This window comes from Kogia breviceps, chromosome 13, assembly GCF_026419965.1.
Source record: "Kogia breviceps isolate mKogBre1 chromosome 13, mKogBre1 haplotype 1, whole genome shotgun sequence".
NCBI lineage: Eukaryota > Metazoa > Chordata > Mammalia > Artiodactyla > Physeteridae > Kogia > Kogia breviceps.
In genome coordinates this window covers 66,369,979-66,395,764 of record NC_081322.1, presented here as the reverse complement: position 1 = coordinate 66,395,764, position 25,786 = coordinate 66,369,979, and the positions used below count along the sequence as shown (strand labels likewise).

The following is a 25,786-nucleotide window of genomic DNA, read 5'->3' as shown; positions in this document are numbered from 1 at the left end:
TGGGTGTTAGCTCTTCTCTAAATGTCTGATAGAATTCACCTGTGAAGCCATCTGGTCCTGGACTTTTGTCTGTTGGAAGATTTTTTTTTTTTTTTGTAGTACGCGGGCTTCTCACTGTTGTGGCCTTTCCCGTTGTGGAGCACAGGCTCCGGACGCACAGGCTCAACGGCCATGGCTCATGGACCCAGCCGCTCCTCGGCATGTGGGATCTTCCCGGACCAGGGCACGAACCCGTGTCCCCTGCATCGGCAGGCGGATTCTCAACCACTGTGCCACCAGGGAAGCCCATGTTGGAAGATTTTTAATCACAGTTTCACTTTCATTACTTGTGATTGCTCTGTTCATATTTTCTATTTCTTCCTGGTTCAGTCTTGGAAGATTATACCTTTCTAAGAATTTGTCCATTTCTTCCAGGTTGTCTATTTTATTGGCATAGAGTTGCTTGTAGTAGTCTCTTAGGATGCTTTGTATTTCTGTGGAGTCTGTTGTAACTTTTCCATTTTCATTTCTAATTTTATTGATTTGAGTCCTCTCCCTCTTTTTCTTGATGAGTCTGGCTAATGGTTTATCAATTTTGTTTATCTTCTCAAAGAACCAGCCTTTAGTTTTATTGTCCTTTGCTATTGTTTTCTTTGTTTCTATTTCATTTATTTCTTCTCTGATCTTTATGATTTCTTTCCTTCTGCTAACTTTGGGTTTTGTTTGTTCTTCTTTCTCTAGTTCTTTTAGGTGTAGGGTTAGATTATTTATTTGAGATTTTTCTTGTTTCTTGAGGTACTTAATCAGGATTAATGAGCCTCACTGCTCTGCTTTGTGTGTGTGTGTTGGGGGGGGGCATGTGGGTGTGTGAAATGAGCTCAAAGTCCTGTCTAGAGTTTCCTGCTGGAGGAAGGAAGTGTGGGGGAAGTCTGGAGGAAGCTGTGTGGTGTCTGATGGGCAGCCCCTCTGTCGTTCCCACTGCTAAGTGGTAAGGTCAGTGATGGCCACTGTCTGAAATACTAAATGATGTTTCTTAGCAACATTGTACCTTTATAGAGCTCTGCAGAAAAGCTTCACGGTGCTTAGTGAGAGAAACTGAAGGCTCTGTTGTGAACGTGTAACCTTTTAAACAGCTATCTCTGAGCTCTGTCCATAGCACAAGGCCCTCCAGGATAAAAATGTTCAATAAATCTTAGTCAAATGTCTTGCCATTATATTCTAACAGACTGAATTGGTCATATGTATTTATGTGACTATTTAAGGAAACAAACTGACTGATGAACTTCTAATCACTTTTTCTCTATAGGTAAACTAATACATGGCTTACAGAATTGAATTATTCCAGATAGGTATTTGAATATAGAGTCCCAAGTAACTTAAATGTTTGAGACATGACAAGAGTATAATGTTCACAGTAAAACCAAAAAATCAGGGATATTCAGGTTCTTACCTTGGCTCCTTTATTATCTAACTGTACATTCTTAGACACTTATGTTTGAGATAACATAATATTTACTGGGTGTTTACCATGAGCCAGGCACTAAGTTTTTCACATTTATTAACCCATTTAATCCTCACAACAGCCCTATGAGTTGGATGCCATCATTATTCCCACTTTACAGATGAGGAAACCAAAGCACAGAAAGATGAAGTGACTTGTTCAGAGATACATGCGTGTCGTGCATCCCTGAGACCCCCCAGGTTGAGTGATTTGCTAGGATGACTTACAGGACTCAGCATGCAGTCATCCTCATGGTTGTGATTTATTACAGTGAAAAGATACCAAGCAAAATGAACAAAGGAAAAAGGCACATGGGACAAAGTTGAGAGGAAACCAGGCACAGGCTTTCAAGAGTCCTCTCCCTGTATAGTCACCCAGGATGCACTTAATCTCCCCAGAAATGAGTGGTGACAACACGTGTGAAAAGTGACTCCCAGGGAAGCTTATTAGTGACTCAATGCCTGGGGTTTTTATTGGAGGCTGGCCACGTGGGCAACCTCTGCCCAGCATGTATCAAAATTCCAGACTCCCAGAAGGAAAGCAGGTATTCAGCATGAATCGTATTGTTTGCCCAGTTCAAACACAGGGAGTTACTCTTATCAATTTGGGAAATGGAGTGAATGCTCTTGAAAACCAAGCCCCCGGATGCCAACCAAAGACCAACCTTGCAAGGAGGCCTTTTTAAGACCAGCAGTCACACTTGACATGTCAATACTTTTCTGCACATGCATCTGCTAAGTAGAAGAGCTATGCTTCCATCACAAGTAGATTCTGGAGGCCTAATGCTGAAACACTGTGATCTCTGGGTTATCAGAGATGTCCAGCAGATAGATTCAGGATCCTAGAATTCAGGGGAGAGGTCTGGTTAGAGATGTCGTTATGGGAGTTGCTGGCCTGTAGTGACATTGAAAACTAAGTTCACTTAGGAGGGGAATGTAGTTTGAGCATCAGAAAGGTCAGAGGACTGTACCCTGGGGCACTCCAACATCCAGAGGTCAGGTGAGGATGAAGTTAAGTGGACATTTAGAAGAGGCCAATGAATTCAGAGGAAAACCACGAGGAAGTCATGCCCTACAAGCCAAATGAAGTTAGTGTTTCAAGAAGGCAGAGAGGAACGATAGATACTTTCTAATAGACCAGACAAAAAGAGTGTGGAGTGACCATTGAGCTTGACCACATGCAGGTTGCTGACTTTGACCAGACCCTTTGCAGAGGAATGTCAGGCAGAAGCCCAGTTGGAGTGGGTTCCAGAGAGCATGGGAAGAGAGGAAGTGGACATCACAAAGGATTAAAAACTCTTTAAGGCATTTTGCTATAAAAGAAAGAGGACAAATGGGAAAAGAGCTATAGAGGAAAGTAGATTTCAAAAGATGTGGTGTGTAACACGGGAGCTATTACAGCATGATGAGACTGGTCCAGTAGAGGAGGGCAATGAATGATGCATGAGATCAAGGGGATAATTGTGTCTTTGAGTAGATGAAAAGGGATGGGGCACAGTGTACACATTGGTCTTAGATTAGATCATGGGCTGTTTATCCAGAGTTACAAGAGGGAAGGCAAATTATTTTTACAGAGGCAGGTGGGGTGGGTGGGTGAACGTGGAGGTGGCAGGGTGTAGAATTTTTCTCCTGGTTGCTTCAACTTTCATCATGAAATGGGAAGCGAACGTTTCGCTGAGAGTCAGGAAGCGGGGGGATGTGCTGGGAAGGTGGAGAGGAGGAGGTGCATGACAGTCATCTACAAGGTCACAGGAGTGAGCTGCCTGGGGAAGTGTGGCAGAACTGCTTGGGCTACTACGGGCCTAGGAGAATCTTAGACATTTGATGCCATGAGTTTAAAATAAGACCAGCTGTCATGATGGGGTGGGTTTTCCAGCCATGCTCAGTGGTAGGGTTTCAGGCACAGAGGGATAGAGGGTTGGACTTAACCAGGATGGGGTTTGGCCAGGCAAGTGTAAGGAAGAGCAGAAGCAGTGTGGCATGGAGGGTGGATGCAGGGGAGTTTATCTACAGACGGAGGCAGAGTGCTGTGGGACCCAGTCCTCACTCTTTCCCGCAGGTTGGGACTGGAGGGCCTCAAAAGTCATTTCCCTTAAAGGTACAGTGTATGGTGCAATAAACACACAAAGAGTGCAAGACTAATCTCTGAAATAAAGTCTAGTGTTTTGCTGACGGTGACTCACCTTTGAACTAGCTGCCCAGGTTGGTAATCACTAATCCACCGAGAACCAGTGACAGGTGGCTATAACTTTCTCAGATGTCACTGTCCCTGGGGCCTTGAAACAAGCATTCTCTCTACAAGCCTGACCCTCACCCTTTACAGTCAGTACGCACCATTCACAGAGCTGTCCCGGAAGCACCGGTCCCCCCCTTTATGGGAAACAGGTTTCAACAGGTTGATTAGTTGTTCCCACCCAGGTGTGAGGCCCAGTTCCTCCCTCTCCAGCCCTGAACCTGTCAGAGGACTTTGTCCAGTTCTCTACTTCTTAGTCAGCTTATGGCCTCTGGTTAAGCACACACCTCTGGGGTCTTTCGATTTGTTCTTCCTTTACTGCAGGCTGCGGTGACTCAGCCTGCTTTCCGGACCCGGCCTGTCCCGAGGGCCAGGCCCTCTACCTCCCTCCCCTGCTCTCTCCTTTCCTAGTCATCTCTGAAGATAAGTCCCCAGGCCCTTTTGATTTTAAAAGATTTATTGCAGATCACCAATATGTAAGACAATAAATGGATCACAGATAACTAAAACTGGCATAATACAGAGTTTTTAGAATCCCAACACAGTTGGTATAACTATGGTTCAGTTTATGGTGTGTGGGCTCTGGTCTGGGAGAGTGACTTAGAAAACCATCAAGTCTTCGCTCCTGTGTCTCTCTTTTACTCTCACATGACTACCGTGCTCACAGCACTTCTGGTGCTTTTCTTCACCAAATGTTTGTGGGGTTTTCCCACACTGAGTGATTTTCTGTGACACCAGGGTGGGTGTCCTACAGTGTAACTCAATTCTGACACTATTTACCTGGAGTCAGCATCAGATCCCACAGGGTAAGGGCACAGCCCCAAGAGCCTGCCCCTCTCCTACATCAGATGCCAAATGCAAGTAGAAAGAAGGTCCCCCAGGTTACCTACAACCTCTGTCAGACATGGCTACATACATGATCTTCTCCCCCTTGGATTCGATTATTTGCTAGAGCAGCTCAGAGCCCTCAGAGAAACACTTAACTTATGTTTACCAGTTTGTTAAAGGATACAGATGAACAGCCCAATGAAGAGATACCTAGGGTGAGTTCTGGAAGGGTCCTGGATGCAGGAACTTCTGTCCCTGTGGAGTTAGGATGCATCACCAGCCTGGTACAGGGATGTGTTCACCAACCTGGAAGTTCTCTGAACCCCCTACTATTGGGATTTTATGGAGGCTTCATCACGTAGGCATGATGGATCGTTAAGTCTATTTCCAGCCCCTCTCCTCTCTCTAGAGTGGTGGGGGTTGGGGGAATGAGGCTGAAAGTTCCAAGCATCTAATCATGATTTGGTCTTTCTGGTGACCAGGCCCCATCCAGAAGCCCAACCAGAGTTGCCTCATTAGAACAAAAGATGCTCCTATAGCACAGGGAGATCAGCTCTGTGCTTTGTGACCACCTAGAGGGGTGGGATAGGGAGGGTGGGAGGGAGACGCAAGAGGGAGGAGATATGGGGATATATGTATATGTATAACTGATTCACTTTGTTGTAAAGCAGAAACTAACACACCATTGTAAAGCAATTATACTCCAATAAAGATGTTAAAAAAAAAAAAAGAGATGCTCCTATCACTTAGGAATTTACAGGGGTTTCAGGAGCTCTGTGTCGGAAACCAGGACAAAGCCCAAATATGTATTTCCTGTTATATAATAAATCACAATATCACAGCTGGGGGGTGGAAACTTCTGCCTTTAGCTAGTTCCCAAGGCTGAATTCCCCATCAACAACAGGAATGTTTTGGCCTCCCCAGTATCTCCTAAGAGCCCCTCCTTCCAACTCTGAGGGCTGACGCACCCCTTCCCTGGAGATCGAGGTTGGCACTGCTGAGGACCTCAGCTCATTGCCCCACAGGCCCCCTTGCTCAACTTCTCTGAACCTAAACTTCCTCATTTTGAATTAGGGAGAGTAACAGATGATTTATAGAGTGGGCGTAAAAGCTGGAAACATAAGGGTTCGTTTTCTTTCCCTTTTCTTTTCTTCAGAGCACACCAAGATCACTCTGAATGGCCTTCCCCAAACCACAGAGTCATAGAGTTGAACATTTAAAGCTTCTGAACAAAGAGAACCACGGAGCTCAGGGTAAACTCCCAAAGCACAGGGAGAAAGCAGATGCTTTCACTAAGGGAAGCATCAGGGACCAGACTCACGCTCATCTGCCAAACCCTTATCGCATCCAACGTTTATGCCAAAGGGAGCATCCATCTCTCCACCTCTCCTCCCAGAGAATCCTTGGAATTGTTTGTCAGATGAATGGGATTCTGATTCCAGGGCTGCCTTAAGACAAGCCAGAGGGTCACCCCGGCTTGCCGGGCCTGTTTCTTATCTGGAAACCATGGCAGGGGCCCTACCGTCTTCCTCCGTCTAAAATCCTATCTTATCTCACTGTTGCTGAGAAGCATGTTCAGAGGCAGATTAAATCAATATTTCTGAGCATTCACTGTGTAGCAAGGAAAATGCACCAGAGCCCCTACCCTCTTGTAACAGGAAAAAGAGATGAAAAAATGAAGTATCCGCAAGAGGTTTGCTACAAAAGGAGAAGTACAGGCGCATGTAGACAGGGAAACCCACCTAGTGAGAGAACACACAGTGCTTGAATCAGAAGGAGGCAAATACAGATGGAACACAGGGGACTAGGGAAGTGGACAGGGAATCGGATCTGCATCGGGGATTTCAGACTTTAATCTGAGGACAAGGGGGACGAATGAAGGACATTAAGGATAATTATATGATCAGATTAGATTTTTAAAGAGATAGTATGGCTGTAGTATGGAGGCTCTGTGTGTGTGTGTGTGTGTGTGTGTGTGTGTGTGTGTGTGTGTGTGAGGCTGTGGGAAGGCTGGGGAAAGAGATGAGTGAATTTCATTTTGGATCTGCTCAGTTTGAAGTCCTAGCATCACCCGAGGGACCCAGACTCTTTAGAGGTTTCATTAAATATCAACTTTGTATTTTGTGTAGCAACTTTGTCTATTGCTACAACAAGGCAACAGACATTTGTATTGTTTCATTGAACAAATTCTATTTTGACCTTTAAAAATCTCTTGCTAACTTTTTTTGTTGTTTTCTGCCTGTCCCAAAGTATTTGATTTTTGGTTACTTATCTAGGTTAACATCAATGTTATGACTCTGGGCAATTCCCCCAAGTTAATATTGTAGATCTTGAATCTACATGGATGACTTGAGACAAAAGAATTCTGAATGCTCAAAAGCTGAGAAGTTCTTTCTAATAAAGTGCTAAAATGTGCTACAAGCCTATGTAAAAGGGTTCTTCTATACTCAAGGGTTTTCAAGACTCGATTTGGTAACAATAAGTTTGTCTCCTTTCCTGGGAGAAATCACAGGTTTTGGGAGGAGGGAGGATTGTAGGGCTTCAGGGGGCCTTAGCGTTGGACCCTGGATCTTAAATCATAAGGTGAGATGACATTGATTCTTAGTTAACTAGGGTTGTGCATTTTCAGGTATTTCAATAATTCAGAACTCTGCGTTTGACTGGCTGAATATCTCAATTTACCACCAGATGGCAGCACGAAGTTAATTTTTAGAAGTAGGTGACTTTCTAGAGCCCGCATAGAAAGAGGACTTAGAAAGGAGACCATAACTGAGAACTTTTCTTCTTGTTCCTATAGCTGGAAAGAAAGGAAGAAAGAAATATGGAAGGAAGTAACATAGGTAAAAAGAAAAGGAAGTGGGGTGCAGGAGGGAGAGGCGGCAATGAAAAAGCAAAGTAAAAGAACGGAGAAAAAACATTTCACAAACATTCAGCTAGATTATATTTAACGAAAGAAAAGAACCAAGCCATTGATGTAGGAAATTTCCGAGAGAGGAAACCAGTGTTATAACCACATTTACTCACAGCCTTGATGTGTGAGTATAAGATAGACATTTGACCTTCTTATAAAAGCAGTTGTGTCTTTGGGAAACTATGAGAATGAATTTACATTTACAAAGTGTTCTGGTCCAGTTAAGTCAGTCTTACATTAGCGTAATGATCAGCTTGGATTCAAGACTTATTTTATCTAGTACCCTTCATAGAGGTCTTACACATTGGTTTCCATGTTTAATTGTGTGGGGAAATAGGATACATTATTCAAGAAGAGAATAATTAGACACACGCTGGCAGCAATGCCTTGATATGTTGGAAATAGAAAGGGTGCCACCAGTCAGTGGTCCTGGAAGCCCCTGAGCTGAGAAGAATTCTCTCAGCATTGGCTCTTTGATTCTCCATTGACCACCCACCACTTACTTGACTTACTGTTGTTGATCTCTTCTGGCTACTTGCTCTGTCCCCTGTCTCATGAATTTGGAATAGCAGAAAGTTCAAGAAAGGGAGAGATCCTAAGAATGGTGATTGCTTCATCTTGAGATTGAGGTTTTTTTAACCTTGGCACTAATGACACTTGGAGCCAGACAATTCTTTTTCTGGTGAGAGGGTGGTGAAGAGCTGTCCTTCCCATGGTAGGATATTTACCAGCATCTTTGGCACATACCACCAAATGCCTGGAACACCTCCACCCCAAGCTGTGACATCCAAATTGTCTCCAGACATTGCCAAGGATCTCCTAGGGAACAAACTTATCTCCACCTCCCCATTTGAGAACCACTGCTTTAGATAAACTCTAACTAACTGAAGAAAATTCTGAAAGTTTTGTTTATCTTGCTGTCCTGTTCATGGGCAAAACTCATATTGAGTCCACAGAGAAATGTGTGTTTGTCAAATATCTGTTTTCCAAGTATGAAGTTGGACATAAATGCCTTTGTTAGAGTCAGAATAATGTTCTCTATATGAAACAAATCAACAAATATTTATTATGAATGTTTTGTTGAGCAAAGACCTATGCCAGGCACTGTAGGGCATACGAAACAGTAAAAGAATTTTTATAGAAATGAAAACAATTAATGCCGGTCGAATCCTTACTATGTGCCAGACACTTTTTCTTTTTTCTTTTTTTTTTCTAACATCTTTATTGGAGTATAACTGTTTTACAATGGTGTGTTAGTTTCTGCTTTACAACAAAGTGAATCAGTTATACATATACATATGTTCCCATATCTCTTCCCTCTTGCATCTCCCTCCCTCCCACCCTCCCTATCCCGCCCCTCTAGGTGGTCACAAACCACCGAGCTGACCTCCCTGTGCTATGCGGCTGCTTCCCACTAGCTATCCACCCTAGTTTGGTAGTGTATATATGTCCATGCCACTCTCTCACTTCGTCACAGCTTACCCTTCCCCCTCCCCATATCCTCAAGTCCATGCTCTAGTTGGTCTAGTGTTTTATTCCTGTCCTACCCCTAGTCTCTTCATGAGGTTTTTAAAATTTTTCTTAGATTCCATATATCTGTGTTAGCATACGGTATTTGTTTTTCTCCTTCTGACTTACTTCACTCTGTATGACAAACTCCACTGACAAAGGATTAATCTCCAAAATTTATAAGCAACTCATACAGCTCAATAACAAAAAAACAAACAACCCAATCCAAAAATGGGCAGAAGACATAAATAGACACGTCTCCAAAGAAGACATACAGATTGCCAACAAACACATGAAGGAATGCTCAACATCATTAATCATTAGAGAAATGCAAATCAAAACTACAATGAGATATCATCTCACACCGGTCAGAATGGCCATCATCAAAAAATCTAGAAACAATAAATGCTGGAGAGGGTGTGGAGAAAAGGGAACACTCTTGCACTGCTGGTGGGAATGCAAATTGATACAGGCACTATGGAGAACAGTATGGAGGTTCCTTAAAAAACTAGAAATAGAACTACCATACCACCCCGCAATCCCACTACTGGGCATATACCCTGAGAAAACCATAATTCAAAAAGAGTCATGTACCAAAATGTTCATTGCAGCTCCATTTACAATAGCCAGGACAAGCAATCTAAGTGTCCATCAACAGATGAATGGATAAAGAAGATGTGGCACGTATATACAATGGAATATTACTCAGACACTTTTTCTGTCCACTGTGAATATCCATTTTCTATTCATCTCCTTTCAACTTTGCAAGCTGTGAAGAAATATTATTTGCATTTTATAGGTGAAGAAACTGAGGTTGAGAAAAGTTCAGTCACTAGCTCAATGCCACATTAATGGTAGGTGGCAAAGGCCAGTCTTCCTAACACCAAGGACTGTGTATGCTCTAGTCCCAAACGCGAACCCTTGAGGAGATTACAGTCTGGTTAGGGGAACAATGCACGTACACAGGAAAGGTGTCTAATGTCATAATGTCTAATGTCATATCTATTCCAAAAAAAATTACAGGACGCATTGCTATAGACTAGAGTGATCTGAGAAATAGAGTGTGATAGGTCTTGATCTGTGTGTCCTTAAAGAATAGAAGATTAGAGAGATAGATTAGAAAGATGGGCAAGTGTAGGTTCCATTCTATAAAAGGGCAATCTGCTGAGAAGTGGTAAAACTGTGTAAGGGTGTTGAGAGCATAGGGTACAGATGGCTAAATGGAGTGGAAGATCTGTGCTGAGAAGGAGAGATAATACAGGTTGGAAAGGGTGGCTGGCAACAAATGACAGAGGGCCTTGAATATAATCCAGAAATAATACACTGGCAGGCCAAAATAATAACTTTTGTTCAGTTCAGAGTTCTGAAAATTGAGAAATTTGGGAAAAGCTGGATTTCTAACATTCTTGAATGTGGTGACATCGAGTCTACATTCCTGTATCTCAACACTTGGTTGAAGCCAAGGAAGGGTTGTTGTCTTTAATGGGCTCTGGGCTCTCCAGTTTAGCAAAATCCACACCATGCCCTAATCTACTACCTTCCTCTTGCTTCACTTAATTATCTGCTTAGCCCCTATAAGCAGTGGAATTTGCACCTACATTTAGAAAAGGGTGTTCTCAAAATTTAATCTGATAAAACCAATGAAAATTGACTTTTTCTTCTAACAGTCCACTAGAAATGGGAGACAAGAGCTAATCCTCCATTCGACGTCTTTCCATATATCCAAAGACTATTATTAGAGTGTCCTTTTCCTTCCTATCTTCCCCTCTGTGATCACCCCTAGTTGCGTAGCTTTCTCCAGGAGCTGTGCACTATACACCTTCCACCGTTGTTGCTGCTCAGGGCTGGAGTTGATGTGGACTTTCACACCTTTGTAAACTCTGAGCACCAACCTGTGTACCCCAGCATGGATGTCACTTCTGTCACTTGTGCCTGGTCTGTGATGACTCAACCCAGCAACTGATATCTTCACTATGTTCCAGGCACTGTGTTAATGAATGTGGACTATCACTCAGAGACAGAGAGCAACAGGGTTTCTATTCTAGTGGCAGAGATGGATAGTAAGCAATAAACAGAATAAGTAAGTAAATAATATGTGTTTGAAAATGATATCTGCTAAGGAAAAAAACCAATAGAGTGGAGTTAGGGGGCTGTGGCCATGGGAACTGCAGTTTTCAGTAGAGGGTTCAAGGTGAGCCTCTTTGAGAAGGTGGCATTTAAACAAAGGCTTGGAAGGGGTTGCTGTGGGAAATGACCTTGATGCAGTAGGAACATCCAAGTACCAGGCAAGCTCTTCTGTTATGGAACAGAAAGGCTCACAGGCCAAATTAAGATACTCAAATCATGTAGATTATTGAATCAACCTAACACATAACACATGGAGAGTAGCAAGAGGAAAGTGATGGTATAGGTTAACGTACTTAGGGTGTTGTATAAGCAGGTAGAAGGCTCACACTAGACGAATCCTGAGTTGTGCAATGTTAATATATTCTCTCTCTCTCTCACTCACACACACACACACACACACACACACACACACACACACACACACACACACACACACACACACACACACACACACCAGCCTTCTCACTGATAGGAAAGTTATAGGACCAGACTTGAACTTAACCCAGAAGCTCGGCAGGGAGAAGATGCCTGGAGGCCAACACACACTTGCTCTATCAGAGAGACTCAAGGCCAAGCACTCTTGGTCTATAGCTGTAGCTCATATATTAAGCCTGTCGAACAGCCGTGAGCCTTTCCTGGTTCTCTTGTGGGGAAAACACGTGGAGTCAGAGTGGGGTCCATAATACACATTCCCAGGGGGTGGTCAATTTGAGATAACATAGCTGTCAACCCGGAGGGGGCACGATCAGGACCTTACTGCTCAGTCCTTCCATCCCTTTCTTTATAGAAATAACACTCTTGATTATTCCATGCTTTGAAGATCATATATTTCACTCATTATATCCAGCTTTAACATATCTCACAGGATATTTACTTACCGTATTTAACATATCTTAGGAGTTTTATCCATCCCACTGTTTTTCACGTCTTTGAGAGCAGAACTGAATATTCTCCAATGTAGTAATCACACGTTACAGAGGTGAAGGAGTTAGACAGGAGGACACCAAAGGGAAGAACACCCTTGGGAGAGCAGTGGCAAAGGTGAGCTGTGCCTGGTGTGTTTCTGGAGCGGCAGGAACAGGGTGGCTGGGGTGGGGTGAGGGGGTGAGTGGACGTGAGCGGGAGAGGAGGGCAGATTTTGCTGGGCCTGATGACCCTTGTGAGAACTTTGTCTGTAATACCAACACAAATCCACCCTTCACCAAATTACACCGTCAGCTCTAGTTTTCCAACCTCTAGGAATTACCCTTTACTCACACAGAGGGGGGGGAAATCACTGTAGTGCAGTGTCATGGAAGCCGGAGAGAGTTTCAAAAAGAGGTCAGCTGTGTCAGCTGTCACTGAAAGGACTTTGATAAACAAGAGACTCTGGGGGATGATGAGAAAAAGGTGGAAGAAAAGGCCATTTGAATTAGCAATAAAGATGTCATTGGTGACCTTCAGGGACAGGTTTCAGTGAAGCAGCCAGGGCAGAGGCTGAGTGGAGGGTTACAGAGGAAACTGTGGGGAGGAAATGGACGTACTGCTTCCGGGCGCCTGGTGACCTTTGTGACTCACGGTTGTTGATATGAGAAAGCGCTCCCCTCTCCTCTGCGGCCTGTGGCCCAGGCTTCGAGCACTTCCCAGCACAGCCTCACAAACCCAGGTCCCATGTATCAGGCTGCTGATTAAAATATTTCCAGCAAAATCTACCAGATTCTTTGAAACGCCTTTGAGGTTGCTCACTCAAGTAAATCCTTTTACTTACTATTTTGTTTGAATATGTGTGGAAGGAAAGATGAGATTAATAATCCTCTCTGCTAATTGATCATTTCTAGTACTTAAAAATCTGTCATTCTGGCTCCGAAGTTTATCTGCACTTCCATCCTTCCATGTATCCCTCCATCCATTCGCCCTCTTCTTTTTTTTTTTTTTTTGTGGTATGCGGGCCTCACTGTTGTGGCCTCTCCCTTGCGGAGTACAGGCTCCGGATGCGCAGGCTCAGCGGCCATGGCTCACGGGCCCAGCCGCTCCGCGGCATGTGGGATCTTCCCAGACCGGGGCACGAACCCGTGTCCCCTGCATCGGCAGGCGGATTCTCAACCACTGCGCCACCAGGGAAGCCCTCGCCCTCTTCTTGATAGCTATCTCTATGAAAGACAGGCTTTCCTTATCTACAAATTTACTTTGTCCCCCTGACTCTGGACTCCAGTCCTCCCCGCCCCACAAAACCCTTCTCTCGTCCTCCTCTCTCTCCCCAGACACCTTGCAGACCAGTGAATCCCTTTATATTTCTGATCTCTAATCTCTCCCTTTCTTGAATAAAACCCAATTGATTCTATCTTCAAAAATAACACCTCTCCCCATCCCTGCCCATCTGTTGTTACCACCCTAGGTCTCTTATTTGCTGAGAACCAAGTCCCTTGAACACCACATCTGCATAATCTTGTATCTGTCTTTGTCTCTGCACTGAAAGTGATATCCCGAAGGCCCAGACGCATCCATGGCACCTCATAACACCCTCACTTATTTATTATATTTGATGTTGTAATTGTCTATTTTCTTTTCTCTCTTACTCAATACACTAAGTTCCCTGCGAGCAAGATGGTTTCATAGTTACCTCTGTCCCCAACGTCTAGACCAATCTATGGCACAGATTAGACATTCAATATCTGCTGAATGAATGAATCAGTGAATGAATGAATGAGTCCTGTCTGTGACCTCTTCTACATGCAGCTCAGTTAACCATGTCCTCCTTTAAAAAATAAAATTCTTGGGCTTCCGCGGTGGCGCAGTGGTTGAGAATCCACCTGCCGACGCAGGGGACACGGGTTCGTGCCCCGGTGCACGAACCGGGAAGATCCCACGTGCCGCAGAGCAGCTGGGCCCCTGAGCCATGGCCGCTGAGCCTGCGCGTCCGGAGCCTGTGCTCCGCAACGGGAGAGGCCGCAACAGTGAGAGGCCCGCGTACCGCAAAAAATTCTTCTATTAGTTTCTCGGACAACATTCTCTCTGGTTTTCATTCTAACCCTCTGTCAGTTATTTTGTGGCTTCTTATCTTTAAATGATGCAATTTCCTAGGGGTCTGCTGTCGTTCTTCTTTTCTTAGCATTGTTTATTTTACCTGGGCAAGCTCATCAGTAGCCAGCAGCTTTAATTCCAACCTTGTCTATACCTCCAGCCCTGATCTTACTTTGGTCTTCAGACCCATATACCTAGCTGCCTACTGACCATCTCCATTTAACCATCTCGCAGGGACCTCAAGTTGATAAGTTAAAACCCTGAACTCATAACTCCTATCTCAGTGAATGGTATAGCCATCCACTCAGTCACGGAAGCTAGAGGTATGGGAATTTTCCTAGATATCTCATTTCCCCTCACCTGTCTCAGTTAATCAGATAGTCGTTCCTTTAGATAAGTTATATAAGATGTATTTGAAATGTGTTCTCTATCTCTCCATTTTTTTGTGTGTCATAGTCTAGGGGTCATGGGTGAGATATGAGGTTTTTTGGGTAGAAGTAATGAGTTCTGCCCCCTTTCCTCCTGCAACCCCTCCTGACACACGCACACGCACACACACACACCTGCATCTGAGGGTATACATACAGAGCTGTGATCAAGTCAGGATATTGCAAATGCTAGCTTCCAGGCCTTCTGGCCATTGGGGACACAAAGCGGCTAGTCTCCTCCCTGCCAGCAGAGACAAGACATCGGGGAGGGAGCGCTGAGAACTACGATACAGCCCATGACAACGGCCCCTCCCAAGCCTCCCACTCCCATCCGAAAAACTTCTCCTTCAAACAGTATAAAATAAAATAGACAAAAAGTGATAAAAAGGAACTAAAAGATATTTAGATTGGGGCAATTCCCAACACATATTTCAAAATCACTGGTTAAATTCCCTCTCAATTTCACTGTTCTGAGCATCCTCCACAGAGGCGTGGCATTTGAGAACTGGAGCGCGTTGCCTCCTCTCGGCATCATTTTAACATAGGTTCATCAGATATTTGACACCCGGAGGCACTAACCACACTGTAGAAGCATGAGCTAGGACAGCAGAGAGATGGTGGGCACAGAGCTAGGACAGCAGAGAGATGGTGGAGACAGAGCTAGGACAGCAGGGTGATGGTGGGGAACACAGCTGGGAAGGCAGTGAGATGGTAGAGGACAGAGCTGTGACAGCACAGAGACGGTGGGAGACAGAGCTGGGACAGCAGAGAGATGGTAGGGATAGAGTTGGGATACTAGAGAGATGGTGGAGGACAGAACTGGGACAGCAGAGACATGGTGGGGGACAGAGCTGGGACAGTAGAGAGAGGGCGAGGGACAGAGCTGGGACAACAGAGAGATGGTGGAGGATGGAGCTGAGACAGCAGAGAGATGGTGAGGGAAAGAGCTGGGATAGCAGAGAGATGGTGGAGGACAGAGCTGGGACGGCAGGGAGATGGTGGAGGACAGAGTTGGGAGAGCAGAGAGATGGTGGGGACAGAGTTGAGACAGTAGAGACATGGTGGGGGACAGAGCTGGGACAGCAGAGACATGGTGGGGGACAGAGCTGGGACAGTAGAGAGAGGGCGAGGGACAGAGCTGGGACAACAGAGAGATGGTGGAGGATGGAGCTGAGACAGCAGAGAGATGGTGAGGGAAAGAGCTGGGATAGCAGAGAGATGGTGGAGGATGGAGCTGAGACAGCAGAGAGATGGTGAGGGAAAGAGCTGGGACAGCAGAGAGATGGTGGGGACAGAGCTGGGACAGCAGAGAGATGGGGGGACAGTGCTGGGACAGTAGACATATAGTGGAGGACAGAGCCTGGACAGTAGAGAGATGGTCGAGGGCAGAGGTAGGACAGCAGAGATGTGGTGGGGCCAGAGCTGGGACAGCAGAGAGATTGTGTGGGACAGTGCTAGGACAGTAGAGAGATGGTGGAGGACAGAGCTGGGACAGTATAGAGATGGTGGCGACAGAGCTGGGACAGTAGAGAGATGGTGGGGATAGAGTTGGGACAGTATAGAGATGGTGGCAACAGAGCTGGGACAGTAGAGAGATGGTGGGGATAGAGTTGGGACTGCAGAGTGATGGTGGGAGACATAGAATGGACAGCAGGGAGATGGTGGGGGACAGAGCTGGGACAGCGGAGAGATGGTGAGGGACAGAGGTGGGACAGTAGTGAGATGGTGGGGAAAGAGCTGGGAGAGTAGAGAGATGGCGGGGGACAGAACCGGGAGTGTAGACATATAGTGGAGGACAGAGCCTGGACAGTAGAGAGATGGTCGAGGACAGAGCTGGGACAGCAGAGATGTGGTGGGGCCAGAGCTGGGACAGTATAGAGATGGTGGCGACAGAGATGGGTCAGTTGAAAGATGGTGGGGATAGAGCTGGGATACTAGAGAGATGGTGGAGGAGAAAGCTGGGACAGTAGTGAGATGGTGGAGGCCAGAACTGGGACTTCAGAGAGATAGTGGGGGACAGAAATGGGACAGTAGAGACATGGTGGAGGACAGAGCTGGGATACTAGAGACATTGTGTGGTACTGAACTGGGACAGCAGATAGATGGTGGAGGACAGAGGTGGGGCATAGAGAAATGGTGGGGATAGAGCTGGTACAGTAGAGAGATGGTGGAGGACAGAGCTGGGACAGTAGATAGATGGTGGGGACAGAGCTGGGACAGTAGATAGATGGTGGGGACAGAGCTGGGACAGTAGATAGATGGTGGGGACAGAGCTGGGACAGTAGATAGATGGTGGGGACAGAGCTGGGACAGTAGAGAGATGGTCGAAGACAGAGCTGGGACAGTAGAGAAATGGTGGAGGACAGAACTGGGACAGCAGAGAGATGGTCGAGGAGAGAGCTGGGACAGTAGAGAGATGGTGGGGATAGAGCTGGGGCAGCAGAGAGATGGTGGGGATAGAGTTGGGGCAGCAGAGAGATGGTGGGGGACAGAGGTGGGACAGTAGAGAGATGGTGGGGATAGAGCTGCGACAGCAGAGAGATGGTGTGAGACATAGAAGGGACAGCAGAGAGATGGTGGAGATAGAGCTGGGACAGCAGAGAGATGGTGGGGACAGAGCTGGGACAGCGGAGAGATGGTGAGGGACAGAGGTGGGACAGTAGTGAGATGGTGGGGAAAGAGCTGGGAGAGTAGAGAGATGGCGGGGGACAGAACTGGGAGTGTAGACATATAGTGGAGGACAGAGCCTGGACAGTAGAGAGATGGTCGAGGACAGAGCTGGGACAGCAGAGATGTGGTGGGGCCAGAGCTGGAACAGCAGAGAGATTGTGGGGGACAGAGCTGGGACAGTAGAGAGATGGTGGAGGACAGAACTCGGACAGCAGAGAGATGGTGGGGGACAGAGCTGGGACAGTAGATAGATGGTGGAGGACAGAGTTGGGACAGTAGAGAGATGGTGGAGGACAGAGCTGGGACAGTAGAGAGATGGTCGAAGACAGAGCTTGGACAGTAGAGAGATGGTCGATTACAGAGCTGGCACAGTAGAAAGATGGTGGAGGACAAACTCGAACAGCAGAGAGATAGTGGGGGACAGAGCTGGGACAGTAGAGAGATGGTGGGGGACAGAGTTGGGACAGCAGAGAGATGGTGGAGGACAGAACTGAGACAGCAGAGAGATGGTGGGGGACAGAGCTGGGACAGTAGAGAGATGGTGGCGACAGAGCTGGGACACTAGAGAGATGGTGGAGGACAGAGCTGGGACAGCAGAGAGATGGTGGGGGACAGAGCTGGGACAGTAGTGAGATGGTGGAGGACAGAGTTGGGAGAGCAGAGAGATGGTGGGGACAGAGCTGGGACAGTAGAGAGATGGTGGATGACAGAGCTTGGAAAGCAGAGAGACGGTGGGAGACAGAGCCTGGACAGTAGAGATGGTGGAGCACAGAGCTCTGACAGCAGAGAGATGGTGAGGGACAGAGCTCGGACAGCAGAGAGGTGGTGGGGACAGAGTTGGGACAGCACAGAGATGGTGGGGACAGAGCTGAACGCAGGGATATATTCTCTGACTTCCTGGAGTTAGAGAGAGTCACTAGGTCCTTTAGTTCCACATTATATGTGATAGTTTCACTTGCTCATGGTGATATTTCTTTATTACTTCTCCCTTTCCAGTTCTGGGGAGTGACCTGCAACTCAATGGGATTAAGTGTAATTATCCACCATGACTCTTGCCATAAAGAAAAAAACAGCTGAAAAGTCATGTTGTAAAGTATGGAAACTAAAGAACTGTCTCATTTGCAATGAAAAACCCTCTTGTTTCAAATAACACTCTATTTTTTTTCCAAGTCGGTAATACATTTAGACTGTTCAAAATCAAAATGATATAAAAGGTACACACAAAGAAGTCCACTTCACATCTGTCCCTTCCCATCTGTCCTATCCTCTCTCACTTCCTACTCTTTGGACTACTTTTGGTTTGTTGGCTTATTTACCTTTCCAATATGTCTTTTTGCATATGCAGATAGGACAAAATATAGTGTTACCCACCCTCCTCATCTTATTACACAAAAATGCAGCCCACATTGTATTGAGTTTTGCATGTTGTTTTCTCTGCCTAACAGGATAGCCCAAATGCCTCTGTACATCAGTGCAGAAAAGTTGCTCATTATTTTTTTACAGTTGCATAGGATTAATTTTGTAAGTATGCCATGTTTTATTTGGGTTCTATCCAAACTCCGTCACAATAAGTAGTCTTGCACGTTTTCATTTACTATGTGTGCAGATGTAACTGTAACAAAGATGCTCTGATGTGGGATTACCAGGTTTAAGGATCACAGAACCTGTAATTTTGGCAAGTAGTGCCAGATTCCCCTGCACAGGGCCTGCACCATTTTTCTCTTCATGGTAAAGTAATGCCATTTTTATGTGTATTTTTCATATTAATTTGTATACCATTTGGCTGTGAATATTTTTCTATGAAATGTCTGTTTGTGTGCTTTGCCTGTTTTTCTGTTGGGTTCTTCCTAATCTTTATTCCTGGAAGCTAGTTCATTATCTATTCAGGAGAACAGTATTAGTCATTTATAGGATTTGCACTTTTTTTCCAGCTTACCATTTTGTCATTTACTTTGCTTATGGTGTATCTGTCATGCTAGTGGATTTAAAAATACATATGTAGTTTATCTTCTTTGATTTTATGACATGAATTTTCAGTCATATAAGGGACTTCCCTTCTCCAAGGTTAGCAAGGAATTCACTTATGTTGTCTTCTGTGATTTTGAAAAACTTAATTATACTTTTAAATACTTGCTATAATTGAAGGTTTATCCTTATGTATGTGAGCTATAGATCCAATTTTATTTTTTCTTTTCTTTAGGTGGACAAGTTGTCCCATTAATCTAAAGATCCATCTTTTTTCTATTGATATAGATGTCATCTTTATCATACACTATATTACTGAATGTGTTTGTGTCTATTTTTGAAATTTTCTTCAGATCCACGGGTCTTTCTATTTAGGTACCAACCAGACATGTACTTATTAAGACTCTGTGGTGAGGTGTTTTTTTTTTTTTTTTTTTGCAGTACGCGGGCCTCTTCTGTTGCGGAGCACAGGCTCAGCGGCCATGGCTCACGGGCCCAGCCGCTCTGCGGCATGTGGGATCCTCCCGGACCGGGGCACGAACCCGTGTCCCCTGCATCGGCAGGCAGACTCCCAACCACTGCGCCACCAGAGAAGCCCCTGTGGTGAGTTTTAATATCTGGTAAACTGAATCTCCCACATTCTTTTTTCTTTTAGTTTTTCTAGCTATTTAAATTTATTTTTCCACATGAACTTTATGGTGTTATTTTGGGCAAATAAGGCCATATTTAGAAGTTAACTTTGGGAGAACTGGCACCTTTTCTTTATTGAGTCTTTCTATCCATGATATCTAAGATATGTCTTTATATACGTTGAAGTTATAAGGGAGGAAATCTTTTCCCCTCTAACCACCAGGTTCTTCAGCTGGGGCCCTGCAATGAGACCGACAAAAGTCTAACAAGAGAAAAAACACTGTATTAACGCATGCTGTACTCATTAGTGATGAATAACTCAAAGTGGTGGTTAGAACTGGGGCTTAACATAGCATCTTAGCAAAAGAACAATACATTTGTTAAGAAGTGACAAGACAAAGGATAAGGGGTTTAGGCTTTTAAGGGCTGTAAACTGTGGGAAGGTAGATATATGTGTGAAACCAATGGAAGATGAGGGCTAGTCAGTAAGATTTGTTATGTAGATTTCTCTGGGCTGATAAGCGTCTAAAGTTGTCTCTGTTGATTAAGAATTGTCCTGCCCTTCTTGGTAGAGGAAGGGAGGGTAGAAAGGTTTTTTTTGTGTGTGTGTGCACACGTGCGTGTGCGTGTGCGTGTGCATGTGCGTGTGTCTGCTTCTTTTCAATTGCCTTTAGCTCAGAATAATCCTTACGTCAGAGTGGCATATTTTAGGGTGGTATGCTCTGAACCCCTGCAAAGTCTATTGTTCGGTTCTTCAGGAGGGCTTTAAAATTTTCCTCACATGAAGTTGCACATTTAAAACATCTTTTTCTAGGTATTTAATCTTTTTAGATGGTACTGTAAATATGGTCTTCTTTTCCGTCTTATCTTCAGACTAGTTGTCTTAAGAAATTAGGAAGCACCATGAGACAAACTATATATTGAAATTAAGTAATTTAGAAGGTCAGTCAAGGAAAGCCACAATGAATCAGCTTCAGAACCAGTTCAGTTAAAAAAATTTGTACAGACGCTTATCAGTACCATGAAGTTACTGTAATACATGCTGTTTATGTAGCTTCTAAAACCTGAACAACATATACAACACACAACACAAAACAGCTGTTATTGAAAATGGTAGAATGCCAAATCACAATAGGAGACAGAATTTTAAAGGGGTTTTGGTCTCATTTATAACTTGTCACTGCCTTTTTTTTTTTTTTTCTGGCCACACCACATGGTATGTACGATCCTGGTTCCCCAACCAGGGATCAAACCCACAGTCTTTGCAGTGGAAGCAGAGTCTTTAACCACTGGACCACCAGGGAACACCAGGGAAAGACCTTGTCATTGCCTTCTAATGGGTGGCCTTAGTATCTGAAGGGGCCGTCTCTTTTGCTGAGGTCTCGATGTGAGTCTAGGAGTTAAGAGGATGTTGGATAGGGTGGATATAAATTGTTCTGGTAAGAAATAGAAGAGATATAGATGCCTGGGGAAATATCCTGGAATGTGAAAGCCTAGAGTTACCTGGGATGGAAATCGGAGGGGGAAGGACTGAGAAGGAACCTCTCTGGTTGGATGAAAAGTTCGGGCTGGAAGAAACATGCTGAACTGGGATGTTTGAGTTTGTGTATTGAGAGCTGGGCTGTGGTTACCCTTCTGACTCCCCTGTGAAAAAATGGTGGTTACTGGCTGAGAAGTCTATCCTTATGGATACCTGAACCTATTTCTCCCCACTCTCTCCAAGAAAACAATCCATAAACATTTTTTTCCAAAATTAGCTTTCCTGCAAAAAGATGACTTCTCCCTGTTGCATGTCTCATCATGAGAGAAGAGTGTAACACTCAATTCTGTTTGTGTGATGAGTTTTGTGGTGAACGGGCCTGTGGAACAGTTCCTCTCATTTCCAGCTGTCCACACTAATAAGCCTGATTCTTGTTGCATTTTGGAAAAAGAAGAGAAGGGCTTTGTTGGGTTCATATGCATTTGCTGTGGTTCTACCCAGATGTTCCTCCAGGTGACCTCCATGTGGATGGGTGTCTGCTTCTTATCAGGTAAGTTATTGGCTCATATGCCATCATGTTTTATCTTTTTCCTGGGAGATACCTGTATTAAAATTACCTTATTTATGTGTTTATTTCTGTATCACAGCCTCTCTCACTCAAAAGCTCCATTAGACTGCGGATCTAGTCTATAACTGCTGTATTCCCAGTGTTCAGAACAGTGTCATGTGGTAGGTCTTGAACATTTGTTGAACAAGTGAACAAAATATAGTTCAGCTTCTATATTTCTTTTGCTTTCTAAAGTTGCAGTTTGTACCTGCTGCACTGGCTGAAAATATCGGCTCTGTATAAATTAGTTTATCCTCATTGCAATAATTAAAAAATTGTATGATAATAATGAACTGACAAAATGACTTTCAATTTCCCTTTCTAATCTTACTGTTTCCATGTCAGATGATTTCAAGTGTTCCCACAAATCACCATCGTCATACAAACAAGTAAAGTGAAATCAACACCTCAAAACAATCCCAAGTTTTAAAATTTAACAGCTGAGACAAAGAAATTAAGATAGGAAGGAATGGGCAGGCTTGGTTTGTACTTGCAGTTTCTTTTCACGTGCTAATGGATACTCTACTTTTCCTCTTTATGACAGGCAGACTGCGATTTCCAGTAATATATTTAATTTAGTCCAGCTATAATAAAATATACCTTTTTTGTGAATGCACCTAACCTTTACAAAGTAGTGGATGGGAAATAGCTCAAAGCAGAAAAATAGTTTGGTTAAAGACTGAAGCAAAGTACATTAAAAATTTACTTGAAAATTTGTCAAGTTCAAAAACATCTCTCACCAAAGGAATATTAACTAATATTCACTGATTCAAAACTGAAAGATGAAAATTATGTAGACATTTAGCTCAAGATACATGAGAAAAAAGATAGGGTAAACAAAAAATAAGGGAAAGGAAGAAATGAAAATAAATGTAGAAATTAGTGAGTTAGAAAGCAAGTACTCATACTCTAAGGTAAAAAGTTAATGAGCTTGACTATGTCAAAATTAAAGACTTCTGCTAAATAAAAGGCACCATAGAAAAGTTGAGATGCATAGTATATTAAGAGAAGGTATTTGCAATATTTATAACTGACAAGTAATAAATCTAGAAAACACAAGGAATTCCTGCAAATGGATAAAAACAGCAACATTAACCACCACCACAAATGAAATACCCTGGAAATACCCTGGAAGGAAATGAGGGAAGATTCCTAGAAATAGAAAGCAGAATGGATAACAAGCATATCAACAGATGGTCAACCTCACTATAGGAACTTGATGAAAATAATGAGAAAACATTAGCTCCCATAAGAAGAGTAAATAATTAGAAAATCAGGTTGTTGGGCCGCACCCCGCAGGCTTGCACGCCTTATAGTTGCCCAGCCTTGAGACTGAAGAAAGAGACCAGAGACGGCGACGGAGACATCAACAGTTCATTGGACAGGGGATCTTACCCGTCTGAAGCAGAGGGTCCTGGAGTGACATCTCACTGTGAACGGCGGACAGCCAGGCAAGACATGGCAGCCATTTGCACTATTTGGGGGAGAAGGAGGCTACCATTTATAGGCGGAATTGACATTTGATTGGCCCATCAATTACCAGGGAAACCAGCGGCTGGGGCAGGGGCAAGCATGTAGGCAATGACTAATTAAGCCCTGTAATTAAGCGTATTGGCGGTACGGTGGTTAAGACTCCGCGCTTCCAATTCAGGGCGTGAGGGTTCATTCCCTGGTTGTGGAGCTAAGATCCCGCATGCTGCATGGCACGGCCAGGAAAAAAAAAAAAAAAAAGAGTATTGGATAGTCATGTGTATCAAGCAGGGCCAGTTGAGCAGGAGATGTACAGAGAGCAAGAGAACAGCCATCTTGAATGGCCTGACTATACGCAGGTATTACCATGTTAGCAGGAATGTGTGGGAAATAAGCACCTCCTTGCACTGCAGGTGGAGAGCAACCTAGACATATTGGAGAAATGGCCTGTCTACATACTGCAATTAGCAACACTTCTGGGTACAACTCAGGGCTATGGCATGGAATTTTGGCCCTTTAGGGAAAATTGTTTTCAGGTCTCCTATCAAGGGTGGACTTCCGCAAACATCTTTACATGGGATTTGTACTGATTTCACTCTAGGCCCTTGTACCCTTCCAGATGGTTGGTAATTTGTATCAGCTCCTGCCACCCCTCATTGTCCCCCTATATAGCATTGAGAAAGTCTCACACAGATTCTTAAGGGGATGTGTTAGAGGATATTCATTGAAGAGATGTCCATGGTAGCAGGTGTCCATCCCTAGGGGCATGGATAAGTTAAGGATGGTGCATATATGACGTGGAATACTACACACCTGTTAGAAGAGATGAATTAGATGAGTACTGCTGTAGGCTGAATAATGGTCTTCTAAGGATGGTCACATTCTAATTCCCAGAACCTGTGCAGATGTGATTAAGTAATTTTAAGGGTCTTGAGGTGGGGGAAGAGTATCCTGGATTATCCAGGTGGGCCCAGTGCAATAACAGGAGTCCTTATCGGAGGAAGGCAATAGGATCACAGTTAGGAGTAGGAGATGTAATGAAGGAAGCAAGAAGTTGGCATGAAGTAAGGAAGGTGTCATGAGCCTAGGAATGCAGGTGGCCTCTAGAAGCTGAAGAAGTCAAGGAAACAAGATTCTTCTCTCAGAGCCTTTGAAAAACACCAACCCTGGCAACGCCTTGACTTTAGCCCAGTGATTTAAGGTGGTAGTTGATATTAACTTTGAACTTCTGATCCCCAGAACCATAAGATAATAACTTTCGTTGTTTTAAGCTTCTGAATTTGAGATAATTTGTTATGGCAGCAATAAGAAACTAATATAAGTGTACAATATGGATAGGTTTAAAAATTACAGAGTGAAATAAATAAAAAAGATATTATATTTTTCTAGAAAACACACTGATCCAAGAACTGGAAGAAGTCTATTTAGAAGAAAGGAATGGGGGTAGGGATTACAGTAAAGTAAACAAAAAAAAATAAAAGAATTGAAATAGAGTCTTGTACAGAGCAATTGTAAAAATGAGTCATAAAGAAGGAAGTATGATTAACTCTTATCTCTGCACCTGAGAGTCCCTGTAACACTCCTCCTATCAAATTAAAAAAAGAAAGAAAGCAGTGGAATAGAATGGCATGGAAAATATAGAGGTGGTTCTATGAAAAGATCCCTGGCATCCGTGACCATGAAGAAAAGGAAAACAGTAACACCATTTGATGTAGGAAATGGGTTTTAACCACAGATATAGAGGATACTTAGGCATTAAATACTATATATAACATTAAGCAAAGAAATTGAATATTACATAAAATCAGTACTCTTTTGCAGGAATTTTAAATTACCAAAATTGACTCAAGGAATGGCTTAAAAAAAAAAAACCAAAAAGCAAAAAAATAACAAAAGAAACCAATTAGGTGGAAAACCAAAGAGGAATTTAAAATATTTCCTAAAATGTAATCCTCCTAAAGCCAGATTTGGATATTTTGAAAGACTAATTCCATAAATACCTTCCAAAAAAAGATGATTTCTATGCTGTTTAATCTGTTCCAGAGCATTGAAAATAATGGAAACCTTCTATACTGCTCCTAATAGTAAGCTCTGCTAGGATTAGCAGTGTCATAAAGAGGAGCCTATTTAGGAGTCAGAGGACCTGTTTTCCAATCATGCATGTTTCACTTGTAAACTGAGTGCTTTCCAGCAGTTCACTTGGTGCCCCCTGCTTTATAGCCTCACCTGATGCTTGATAAATGCTCGTGTCTCTGCCCTTCGTTTCCCGGGCCTATCTCAGATCTTCACTCTTGGGTTTGCTGTTGGCTCTCCTCTCCTACCTGCATGTTCCATCCCAGTCCAGGGTCTGAACCCATCCTGACCGAGAATAGGCTCAGTTCCCTTCTCCCCACCCCTTCAATCCAAGACAGATTTCGTCTTTGTGATATTCATAGATTCTCAATAAAGA

At 44.0% G+C, this 25,786-nt stretch overlaps 1 long non-coding RNA gene across 2 annotated transcripts in view; it reads left to right on the top strand.

Annotated features, from left to right (window-relative positions):
- Positions 1-25,786, top strand: part of LOC136792377 (uncharacterized) — an 86,152-nt gene that overhangs the window by 17,793 nt on the left and 42,573 nt on the right. For both annotated transcript variants that reach the window (XR_010836067.1, XR_010836068.1), the window contains exon 3: positions 19,592-19,753. This is a non-coding gene — a long non-coding RNA (uncharacterized lncRNA). The remainder of the gene's footprint in view (positions 1-19,591; positions 19,754-25,786) is intronic.